This window comes from Ovis canadensis, chromosome 4, assembly GCF_042477335.2.
Source record: "Ovis canadensis isolate MfBH-ARS-UI-01 breed Bighorn chromosome 4, ARS-UI_OviCan_v2, whole genome shotgun sequence".
Classification (NCBI taxonomy): domain Eukaryota; kingdom Metazoa; phylum Chordata; class Mammalia; order Artiodactyla; family Bovidae; genus Ovis; species Ovis canadensis.
Genome location: NC_091248.1, coordinates 78,611,020 through 78,623,534, shown reverse-complemented (window position 1 = coordinate 78,623,534; position 12,515 = coordinate 78,611,020). Strand labels below are relative to the sequence as shown.

At 40.7% G+C, this 12,515-nt stretch overlaps 1 protein-coding gene across 4 annotated transcripts in view; it reads left to right on the top strand.

Annotated features, from left to right (window-relative positions):
* Positions 1 to 3,043: 3,043 nt before the first annotated feature.
* Positions 3,044 to 12,515, top strand: part of BBS9 (Bardet-Biedl syndrome 9) — a 471,120-nt gene continuing 461,648 nt past the window's right edge. For 3 of the 4 annotated variants that reach the window (XR_011256695.1, XM_069588065.1, XM_069588066.1), the window contains exon 1: positions 3,044 to 3,803. The gene's annotated coding sequence lies outside the window, so the exon portion shown is untranslated. The remainder of the gene's footprint in view (positions 3,804 to 12,515) is intronic. The other variant, XM_069588067.1, reaches the window with a different exon arrangement.

Sequence of the window (12,515 nt, the reverse complement as noted above, 5' to 3'; positions counted from 1 at the left end):
ATAGATGGGGAAATAGTGGAAACAGTGTCAGACTTTATTTTTTTGGGCTCCAAAATCACTGCAGACGGTGACTGCAGCCATGAAATTAAAAGACGCTTACTCCTTGGAAGAAAAGTTATGACCATCCTAGATAACATATTAAAAAGCAGAGATATTACTTTGCCAACAAAGGTCTGTCTAGTCAAGGCTATGGTTTTTCCAGTGGTCACATATGGATGTGAGAGTTGGACTGTGAAGAAAGCTGAACGCCGAAGAATTGATGCTTTTGAACTGTGGTGTTGGAGAAGACTCTTGAGAGTCCCTTGGACTGCAAGGAGATCCAACCAGCCCATTCTGAATGAAATCAGCCCTGGGATTTCTTTGGAAGGAATGATGCTAAAGCTGAAACTCCAGTACTTTGGCCACCTCATGCGAAGAGTTGACTCATTGGAAAAGACTCTGATGCTGGGAGGGATTGGGGGCAGGAGGAGAAGGGGACGACAGAAGATGAGATGGCTGGATGGCATCACTGACTCGATGGACGTGAGTCTGAGTGAACTCCAGGAGATGGTGATGGACAGGGAGGCCTGGCATGCTGTGATTTATAGGGTGGCAAAGAGTCGGACATGACTGAGCGACTGAACTGAACTGAGGTTGGTCGTAGCTTTTATTCCAAGGAGCAAGCGTCTTTTAATTTCATGGCTGCAATCACCATCTGCAATGATTCTGGAGCCCCCCAAAAATAGTCAGCTACTGCTTCCACTGCTTCCCCATCTATTTACCATGAAGCGATGGGACTGGAAGCCATGATCTTAGTTTTCTGAATGTTGAGTTTTAAGCCAACTTTTTCACTCTTCTTTCATCAAGAGGTTCTTTAGTTCTTCTTCACTTTCTGCCATAAGGGTGGTGTTATCTGCACATCTCAGGTTATTGATATTTCTCCTAGCAATCTTGATTCCAGCTTGTGCAGTCTGGCATTTCTCATGATGTACACTGTGTATACGTTAAATAAGCAGGGTGACACTATACAGCCTTGATGTACTCCTTTCCCAATTTGGAACCAGTCTGTTGTTTCATGTCCAGTTCTAACTGTTGCTTCTTAACCAGCATACAGATTTTTCAGGAGGCAGGTAAGGTGGTCTGGTAGTCCCATCTCTCTAAGAATTTTCTACAGTTTGTTGTGATCCACACAGTCAAAGGCTTTGGTATAGTCAACTAAACAGAAGTAGATGTTTTTCTGGAATTCTCTTGCTTTTTCGATGATCCATGTGTTGTATAGCCGGTGTAATATATTGAATTCAGATAAGATTTGGGTTCTAGAAATGAGAAGCCAGTATATACTGTGCAGTCTTTATGTAGTCATTGAACCAAAGTCTTAATAGTATAATAGTTCATTTAACTAAAAAATTATAACAAGTGCTGTTACCACCCACATGTATTATCTTTATTTAGTGATAAAGAGGCCCAGAGAGCTCAGTGACTTGCACAAGGAAACAACTAGTAGGTCACAGAAACTGAAAGTGAAGTCGCTCAGTCGTGTCCCACTCTTTTTGACCCAATTGACTGTAACCTACCAGGCTCCTCTGTCCATGGGATTTTCCAGGCAAGAGTATTGGAGTGGGTTGCCATTTCCTTCTCCAGAACCAGGATGCAAAAGCGTTAGGTGCCTAACTAGGTTGTGCTTTGAAACTGTATGTGATATATAATTTCTTCAGCCTTGAAATAATGGAAGAAACTGCAGAGGAAGTAAAAATAACATCATAAGGGAAATACTTGCTGAAATATTCAAACTGTTAATGCCGCAAAATGTGAAGAACTTCTTCAAATTTATTCAGGAAGATACAAACACACAGAAGCTATGCATAGACATCTGAAATTATACTGACATATGCCCTGGAGCTTGGAAATTATCTTTTCCTCTAACAATGAAGCCAGTAAGAATTGTTGAATGAATGTAGATTTAGCCATTCATGTGTAACTGATCATGACCTTATGGAGCCTTCCCAGGATAGATCTCTCCCCCATATCCTCTGCCAAAGCTCCTGTTTGAAGTACTCAGATAATAGTATCTCATGCATCTTTCCTGAGTTTTTCAGATGCTAAAAGCTGCCACAAAATGGAAGAAATTAACTACTTGATTATCATAAGCCCCAGTCCCCATTGCACAGGAGCTAATCACATACCTTGGGACACCTCCCCCCAACTTTGCCTTTAAAATTGCCTTTTGCTGAAACATTTAGAGGAGTTCAGGGTTTTTTATCTTTTTTTGAGCACCTTTGACCCATTCTCCTTGAATGGCATTGTAATAAAACTTTCTCTGCTCTGAGCTCCGACATTTGGGTCTGGCCTATCTATCTGCCTGCACTGCAGGAGACCCGGGTTCAATCCCTGGGTCCGAAAGATCCTCTGGAGAAGGAAATTGCAACCCACTCCAATATTCTTGCCTGGGAAATCCCATGGACAGAGGAACCTGGCAGGCTACAGCTCATGGGGTCACAAAGAGTTAAATACGACTGAAAGACTAACAGTTACAGTTTCACTGTGCTAAAGGCACACACCCTTGCATTCCACAACAATGGAAGTTATCTGGGCCAATGAGTGACGTATATGACGCCTTTTAAGACATTCAAATACAGTCAAGAAAAATGACATAGGCTTTGGAAGCTGTGATTTACAAAGGAAATGTAATCGCGTTGCAGGAAGAAGTTGGTCTACACAATCAAGAAGAGGAGAACCAAGGAAAGAAATCAGGTAGTGTTTTTCCAGGGTTGTTATTGAGCAGAAAATTCTGGGTAGTTCCAGAATACGCACACTACGTATTCCTTCCTTTTTAACGTGAACATGTACTGGGCCAGCAGCACCCCAGCCACCAGGGCGCACACACTTGCGCTCACCCTCGCGGTTGCTTCTTCCATGGACCGGGCCTCCTGCGCCTCCGGGTTCAAGAGGAGAGGTCGCTGGGTGGGATGCTCTGGCCCTGAAACCTACTGGGACCCCGCCCCTAGCCCCGCCTCGCCCCGCCCCGCCGGGGAAAGCCCCACCCACGTGCGGCGGGGACGGAGCCTGGATTGCGGGGCGTGGCTTCGTCCGCGCCAGAGGCGGGAGGCGGGTTTCCTCGGAACGCGCGTCTAGCTCTGTCTGAGGACAGAAAACGGGAATCGAATTAATTCTGTCTCACCACTAATGAGGAGTAGGCAATGGTTCGCTCCAGCTCCGCCCAGTAGAAATCTGATTCCAACAATCAGGAAAAATTCTCCGTCTTCCGCGCTCTGGAGACACTCAGGACTACAACCCCCAGAAGGCATTGGGACTCGGCTATCTGACTTGCGCAGTAGCGTTCGTTGTAAAGTGCTATGACAACAGGGCGAAGATGGCTTGGAGTTAGGCTTGAATCGGGAGGTGTCCCTTCCGCCGCTGCTGTCCTTTTTCTGCTACATCCCACTCACTGCCTCCTTCATCATTTCCTCCTCTTTGTGAGCAGCATTACTTTCCTCTGTCCTGTCCTGCCTGATCTCTGCCACGGGACTGATACCGTTTTTTCTGCTCGTCTCTGAGGGTGACAGAGAGAGGATGCGGGAGAGCTACTTGATGGGATCACTCCAACTCCGTGGAGCTGGTGGTGCTACCTGGTGAGACTCTCTCTTTGCCTGGGTCGTGGAACAAGTTGGATCAGGAGAGCGAGAAGGAGTATAAGGATTGCTTTTCTCTGCGACGTCCGATCTTGCTCGTCGTTCCAGCCCTGGGACCCTGGCAGACATTCTTAAAGGGAAGTCTGTAGAGACCGCGAAGGACGGTGGGGCAGGACCCACCTGATTCAGCATCAGGTAAGGAAGTATGTCTAGAATTAAACATCGGATTCATGAATGCCCTTTCCGTGTTTTATTTTATTATATATATATATTTTGATCAGATTGATTCTCTGATGCCATGTAATGATTTTGGGAGATAGAGGATAACAGGTTTCTTACGGAATATGTTTGCATTCAAAAGACAACAGCCAGAACAATGTGTGTGTGTGTGATCCTGTGAATGTCAAGAAAAGGTGATAAGAATTTTTAAAGATTCCGATCAGGAGTGTCACATGGTGCACAAGCATTCTCCTGTGACCCTTCAACAAGTCTTCTGAACAAATGGTCAAAGCAGTTTCCAGCCTGTGACTGAAGTAGGATGCATGTACTAATACCCCTTAATTCCTTCTTGCAATAGGATTATTCCTTCTCCTTCTCTCTTTGACACTGCAGACCACAGCAGTCTAGATGAACTGAAGTGATCTCTCTCTCTTCCCCAGTTAAATGCCCTGCAATTGACTCCAATTTTGAGGATCTTTCCTGCCTGCACGTCCCACCCCCCACCATCCATCTCACTTTTACTTTAAAAATGAAACCATATCACAGACATCCACAATTTGAGGATGCTGGAGGGAAAAGGATGAGTCTTAGCTAAAGTCTGTGAGTATTCAGAGAGGGAGAGATTTTTCTAACCTCTTTGTGTATTTGTATTTGCTGCAAATATGTAAAGAGATTATTTGTTGAAGATTTTTTGGTGAATAGATTGAACTATTATTTAGAATAATATATAAAATAAACTGTAAATTCTGCAAATGATTTACAAGTCATAAGTTTAAGGAATTTTTCATTTTCTGTAATTATGAGTAATTGTTGTTCTTAAATTACAACCACACACTTATGTTTTTGGTGAGACTGCTGGATGGAAATCTTCTTTGAAGGGACAAAAAAAATCCAGTATCAATAAGATATAGTAATTTTTAAAGCTTTGCAACTTTTGAAGTTTGTAGCAGATCTTATCCCTCAGGATAAGGAATTCTCAAAAATTATTGAAACACAAAGCATTCTTGCTGATTAATGAAAAGTTACTATCATTCTTTTCAACTTCAGTTTAAATCTTCGTTCCAGAGGGACCGTTGTTCACATTCACATTTGTAATTTTGTCTTGCTCGGAACATACCATAACCACCACCAACACTACTGCTATTACTACTTCGAGGTTACTACTGACACTTATCTGACATTTATTGAATGCTTCCTATGGATTGGGCATTGGGGTAAGTAGTTACATGTGTTAGGCTATTTTATTCTCCCATCTTCCCAGAACAACTGGGAATCTAGAGGAAGAGAGACTTGTCTAAGGTCATACAGTTGAGGTCTGTCCAACTCCCTCTCCTGTGATCTTTCCTCTTTTGTGGCTTTTATTAAAATTCTAGCGTTGAGTCTATAATATTGTCTTCAAAAGCAACATTCTTCTAATTCTGTGCATTTGTTATCTTGCCTGGACTGGAAGACCTGACCAGTGTTTTCCAAAATTCGAGGCAGCACTAGCATGACATGGAGAAAATAAAGCTCCTGAAATGAAAAGCAGTAGTGTCAATGTCTTAGCCTCCTAATTTCAGCATCTGCCATCTCACCCACGCGTTCCTTCCAGAAGATTCTTGGGGTTATTATTGCCATAGCTGTTCATCTAGCCATCCTTCCATACTTTCGGACTAAGCAAATGAGGTATTAAAACACCCACGTCTTAAAGGAAAACTAAATCTGAGTAAACTTGGTGTGAGAGATAACATATATATATAAGTATTAAAAACAAAAAAGAATTATGGAAGAGAATTTCTGGAGATTGAGGGATAAAGAGGTGAGTTCTTATTTAATATTCTAATAAGGTCTAAGAAATCAGTCTTTTGTGGCTATTTATAATATGCATCTGTTAGAACCTTCTAATTATTGTTTTACAATCATCCTTTAAAATTTTAATTAAATATGGGAGATACTTTCCTGAAGTCTGAACTCACAGTGATTAGAATTAACGTTAACAGAGTTACAGCTTTTTAATTGTTGTGAGGTGGCTGCACTTATTTATCAGTAGATAGTCTGGTTTTGGGTGTTACTTCCAACTTCTTGGTATTTATAGTTGTGATCAGTTGGGCAGGTTTCTTAACCTCTCTTTGTTCAAGAATACCTATAAAATAGTATCTGTGGTTTACTTTGTAGTTTTGTTATGAAGATTAGAATACTTGCAAAGCACTTAGAATGGCACCTGGGACCTTGGTAAATGCTTAGTAAATGTTAGCTATTATTTTCTTTTCTAGTGAAGGGAGGTGATAGCCATGAAAAATCTGATATTTGGTTTTTATTTTACATTTATTTAAAAACAGAAAAGGGCTTCGCTGATAACTCAGTGGGTAAAGAGTCTGCCTACAATGCAGGATACAAAGGAGATGCAGGTTCTATCTCTGGGTCAGGAATATCCCCTGGAGGAGGAAAATGGCAGCCCATTCAAAAATTCTAACCTGAAAAATCTCATGGACAGAGGAGCCTGGTTGGCTACAGTCTAAAGGGCTGCAAAGAGTTGAACATGACTAAGTGACTAAGCACAACAGGCAAAAAACAGAAAATCATTAAGGACCTGGAAATTAACACTGAGTGAATAGGGGATAAAATGCAAATTTTTATTTCTTACTTTTATTGAAGACAATTAAATAGAATTAAAATCAATTTATGCATATTAAACTTTTGTTATTTGGAATATTTTAAATTTGTTTTTGTAACAAAAAAGCCATATTTCATGGCCGAAAATGCCTTATTACCATTGTTCCTTTCTTCCTTTCCTGCCAGTACTAGACCTCTGCCACCCAACTGCTTACCTTAATATGTTAAAGTCAAGACCTGTATGTTTTTGAACTTGGAAAATGAATTAGCATTTTATATGAGTTTTAATTTATGGTTAATTTTTTTTCTCTGTCAATGGGGTAGGATGTCCTTCTAGGAGAAAGGGTAGAATTTATTTTGCTAATCTTCTGAATTTAATTTGCCAACCTATTGTTCTTCTGATAGAGTGGTAAATGTGGCCAAAATACAGGAGTATCCTAATTTAAAAAAGGTGAAACTTTGGGACTTCCTTTTGATCCAGTGACCAGGACTCCATGCTCCCAGTGCAGGGGGCTTGGGTTCGATACCTGCTTAGGGAACTAGATCTCACACGCTGTAAGTAAAGATCCCACATGCTGCAATGAAGTTCGAAGATCCTGCGTGCCACGAGGAAGACCCAGTGCAGCCAAAGAAAACATAAAACACTGAGCGACTGAACTGAACTGAACTGATTTTAGAAAATGAAAAATAAAAATAAAGGCTCTCAATTATTAAAGAGAGTAAAATATTATTTTATTATTTTTATTATGGGAAATTTTAAACATAAACAAAAACACAAATAATAGTAAAGCAATCCCCCATGTGTTCATCACTATGTACTCTTCAAAAAATAGCAGCTTTATTGAAATATAACTCACATGCCATACAATTAAACTATTTAATGTATACAATTCAATTTTTTAAATCTATTCACAGATATGTGCAACCATCAGTTGCATGACAGTAAATCTTAGAATATTTTTATCACCTCAGAAAGAAACCTTGTACCCTGAGCTTATAGCTTTCCTGTCTTCTCCTGTCCTTTAAACCTAAGAAACCACCAATTTACTTTGTCTGTATGGATTTGTGTATTCTGTACATTTTATATAAATGGGATCATATAATATGTGGTCTTCTGTGATTGGCTTCTTTCTCTTGAAGTAATGTTTTCAAGTTTCATCCATGTTGCAGCATATATTAGTTACTCCATTCCTTTCATCTCTGACTAATATTCTACTGTATGGCTATGCTACTTTGCATTTGTATATTCATTAATTGGTGGGCAGTTGGGTCATTTACACCTTTTGGGTATTATGAGTAAGGCTCCTATAAGCATGAGTTTATTTCTGAACTCTCACTTCTTTTTCATTTGTCTATGTCTACTCATATGCCAGTACCATACTGTCCTGATTCCTGTTGCTTTGTAGTAATTTTTGAAATGGGGGAAATATGAGTTCTCCAATTTTGTTCTTCTTTTAAAAGATTATTTTGACCATTCTGGGTCCCTGGTAATTCTATAAGAATTTCATCAGAAGCCTGCCAATTTGTACAAAGAAGCCATGTGGAAATCTGGTAGGGATTGCATTGAATGTGGAGATCAATTAGGGAAGTATTGCCATCTTAATAATGTTAATGCTTCAGAACCATGAACATGGTGTATTTTCCTGTTTAGATCTTTTTTCTTTTGAATATATTTTGTAGTTTTCAGAGTATATATTTTATATGTCTTTTGTTACTTTTATTCCTAAGTGTTTTATTCTTTGGATGCTATTGTAAATGCGGTTGTTTCTTATTTTCGGATTGTTCATTGCCAGTACATAGAAATACAGTTGATTTCTGTTGTGTTGATCTTGTATCCTTCAACCTTATTGAGTTGTTTACTAGCTCTAATAGTTTTTGTTTGTTTGTTTGTTTTTACTGAATTCTTGAGGATTTTCTATATACAAGATCATGTCATCTGTAAGTAAAGATAGTTTTACTTCTTCCTTTCCAATCTGTAAGCCTTTAATTTTTTTCCCACTTAATTGGCTAATTTACAGCCTCTAATATAACAGTCAAATGAAGTGGTTAAGAAGGACATCCTAGACTTGTGTCTGATATTAGGGAGAGAGCATCCAGTCATTCACCATTAAGTATGGTATAAACTATGAGTTTCGCATGTAAGTGTTCTCTTTCTGTTTGAGGAAGTTCCTTTCTATCCTAGTATGTTGAAAACATAGGTACTAATAATCCATAAACAATCTATAATAAGAATAGAAGAGCTTTATTTGAGCCAGACTGAGGGAGACACAGATTCAAGAAGTTACAACTTTATAACCGCAAAGTTATGTAAGTTGTTTGTGAAGAATTAGGATTGGAGCTTGGAAGGATGCTTGTTAAGCAAGGAAACTTTAAGTTGTATAACATATGGTTATGGGAGAAATACCTATATTATCACGAGATTTCATCAGAGTTCCATTAGATATCAATGTGCTCTGGAGTCTGTAAGACTTATATTTAAGAGCAAGTAGGTGGTGCTAGTGGTAAACAACCTCCCTGCCAATGCAGGAGATGCAAAGAAACATGGTTTTGATCCCCGAGTCAGAAGATCGCCTGGAGGAGGGCAGGCATGCTAAACTGTGATGTAATGTAATTCATGCAGTTCTGCTATATATTAGGGCTTCCCAGGTGGCACAGTGTTAAAGAATATGACTGGCAAGCAGGAGACGTGGATTTGATCCCTGGGTGGGGAAGATCCCCTGGAGAAGGAAATGACAACCCACTCCAGTACTCTTGCCTGAAATTCCATGGACAGAGGAGCGTGGTGGGCTACAGTCCATGGGGTCACAGAGAATCAGATACGACTGACTGTGCATGCTCGCTATGTATTAACTTATGTTTTGCCCTAGTATGAAGGTAAGTTGGTCTGAAACGAAGTAGCTGCGGTCCTGTGAAGAAGAGCCATTTGTTGGACCTAGGTTTAAAAATAGCACCACCTACCCCCTCCCCCGCCTTTTAAAAATTACAACAAAGCAGAACAAAAGAAAACTCTCACTGACCCATGCTTTTTCAGCGTTTCAGATATTAAATTGCAGGCAATGATAGCCTAATAAGACCAGGTCTAGAGACCTGGAGACGGTATGCAGAAATGCTTCTGCCATTAGCTCTGTAATTTAGACAGGGATCAAGACCATCCCCAAGGAAAAGAAATGCAAAAAAAAGCAAAATGGCTGTCTGAGGAGGCCTTACAAGTAGCTGTGAAAAGAAGAGAAGCGAAAAACAAAGGAGAAAAGGAAAGATATAAGCATCTGAATGTAGAGTTCCAAAGAGTAGCAAGGAGAGATAAGGAAGCCTTCCTCAGTGATCAGTGCAAAGAAATAGAGGAAAAAAATAGAATGGGAAAGACTAGAATCTCTTCAAGAAAATTAGAGACACCAAGGGACTATTTCATGCAAAGATGGGCTCGATAAAGGACAGAAATGGTATGGACCTAACTGAAGCAGAAGATACTAAGAAGAGGTGGCAAGAATACACAGAAGAACTGTACAAAAAAGATCTTGACGACCCAGATAATCATGATGGTGTGATCACTCACCTAGAGCCAGACATCCTGGAATGTGAAGTCAAGTGGGCCTTAGAAAGCATCACTACGAACAAAGCTAGTGGAGGTGATGGAATTCCAGTTGAGTTATTTCAAATCCTGAAAAATGATGCTGTGAAAGTGCTGCACTCAATATGTCAGCAAATTTGGAAAACTCAACAGTGGCCACAGGACTAGAAAAGGTCAGTTTTCATTCCAATCCTAAAGAAAGGCAATGCCAAAGAATGCTCAAACTATCGCACAATTGCACTCATCTCACATGCTGGTAAAGTAATGCTCAAAGTTCTTCAAGCCAGGCTTCTGCAATACATGAACCGTGAACTTTCAGATGTTCAAGCTGGTTTTAGAAAAGGCAGAGGAACCAGAGATCAAATTGCCAACATCCACCGGATCATCGAAAAAGCAAGAGAGTTCTAGAAAAACATCTATTTCTGCTTTATTGACTATGCCAAAGCCTTTGACTGTGTGGATCCCAACAAACTGTGGAAAATTCTGAAAGAGATGGGAATACCAGACCACCTGACCTGTCTCTTGAGAAACCTAAATGTAGGTCAGGAAACAACAGTTAGAACTGGACATGGAACAACAGACTGGTTCCAAATAGAAAAGGAGTACATCAAGGCTGTATATTATCACCCTGCTTATTTAACATATGCAGAGTACATCATGTCAAATGCTAGGCTGGATGAAGCACAAGCTGGAATCAAGATTGCCAGGAGAAATATCAATAATCTCAGATATGCAGGTGACACCACCCTTATGGCAGAAAGTGAAGAAGAACTAAAGAGCCTCTTGATGAAAGTGGAAGAGGAGAGTGAAGAAGTTGGCCTAAAGCTCAACATTCAGAAAACTAAGATCATGGCATCCAGTCCTATCACTTCATGGCAAATAGATGGAGAAACAGTGGAAACAGTGGCTGACTTTATTTTTGGGGGGCTCCAAAATCACTGCAGATGGTGACTGCAGCCATGAAATTAAAAGACACTTACTCCTTGGAAGAAAAGTTATGAGCAACCTAGATAGTATATTCAAAAGCAGAGACATTACTTTGCCGACTAAGGTCCGTCTAGTTAAGGCTATGGTTTTTCCAGTGGTCATGTATGGATGTGAGAGTTGGACTGTGAAGAAAGCTGAGCACCGAAAAATTGATACTTTTGAAGTGTGGCGTTGGAGAAGACTCTTGAGAGTCCCTTGGACTGCAAGGAGATCCAACCAGTCCATTCTGAAGGAGATCAGCCCTGGGATTTCTTTGGAAGGAATGATGGTAAAGCTGAAACTCCAGTACTTTGGCCACCTCATGTGAAGAGTTGACTCATTGGAAAAGACTCTGATGCTGGGAGGGATTGGGGGCAGGAGGAGAAGGGGACAACAGAGGATGAGATGGCTGGATGGCATCACGGACTCAATGGACGTGAGTCTGAGTGAACTCCAGGAGATGGTGATGGACAGGGAGGCCTGGCATGCTGCGATTCATGGGGTCTCAAAGAGTCGGACATGACTGAGCGACTGAACTGAACTGAACTCCTTGGAAGGAACATTATGACCAACCTAGACAGCATATTAAAAAGCAGAGACATTACTTTGCCAACAAAGGTCCATCTAGTCAAGGCTATGGTTTTTTCAGTGGTCCTGTATGGATGTGAGAGTTGGACTATAAAGAAAGCTGAGCGCTGAAGAATTGATGCTTTGGAACTGTGGTATTGGAGAAGACTCTTCAGAGTCCCTTGGACTGCAAGGAGATCCAACCAGTCCATCCTAAAGGAGATCAGTCCTGGGTGTTCATTGGAAGGACTGATGTTGAAACTGAAACTCCAATATTTTGGCCACCTGATGCAAAGAGCTGACTCATTTGAAGACTGTGATGCTGGGAAAGATTGAAGGCTGAAGGAGAAGGGGATGACAGAGGATTATATGGTTGCATGGCATCACTGACTCAATGGACATGAGTTGGGTAAACTCTGGGAGTTGGTGATGGACAGGGAGACCTGGCGTGCTTTGGTCCATGGTGTTGCAAAGATCAGATGTGACTGAGCGACTGAACTGAACTTAGGGGGGTCATATACCTATAGAATGAGAAGACTAGCTCATTGCTAAGTACCTTCTAGCTGTGGAGGCTCTTGATTTTAAAAGTGAGTTTTTTTTCTGAACTTTTGAAAGATGACTAGTGGTAGGGGTCACAGTAAAAAGGAAGAGAAGTAGAGCATTGCTATAAGAAAACATCCACATAGGCTCTCAGGTATCAGTTCAACTAGTGGTTTTCGAACTTCAAGGTGTGTGTGAATCACTTGCGGATGTTGTTTGGGGTGGAGTTGGGATTCTCAACTTTCACAAGCTCTTGGGTGATGTTGACCCGCTAGTCCAGGGACTACACTTGGGGTAGCAAAGCTAAATAATCTAGAAAAGGAGGACTTTCAGAAGCTAATGAAGTGGTAGGTGTCTAAGGAGAAATTGGTAGAGCAGAAGAAACAGGAAGGAACTAAATGTTGCCAGTTGTATTTTGTTAATAAGAATAGATATTCAATTTTATGACAGAAGTC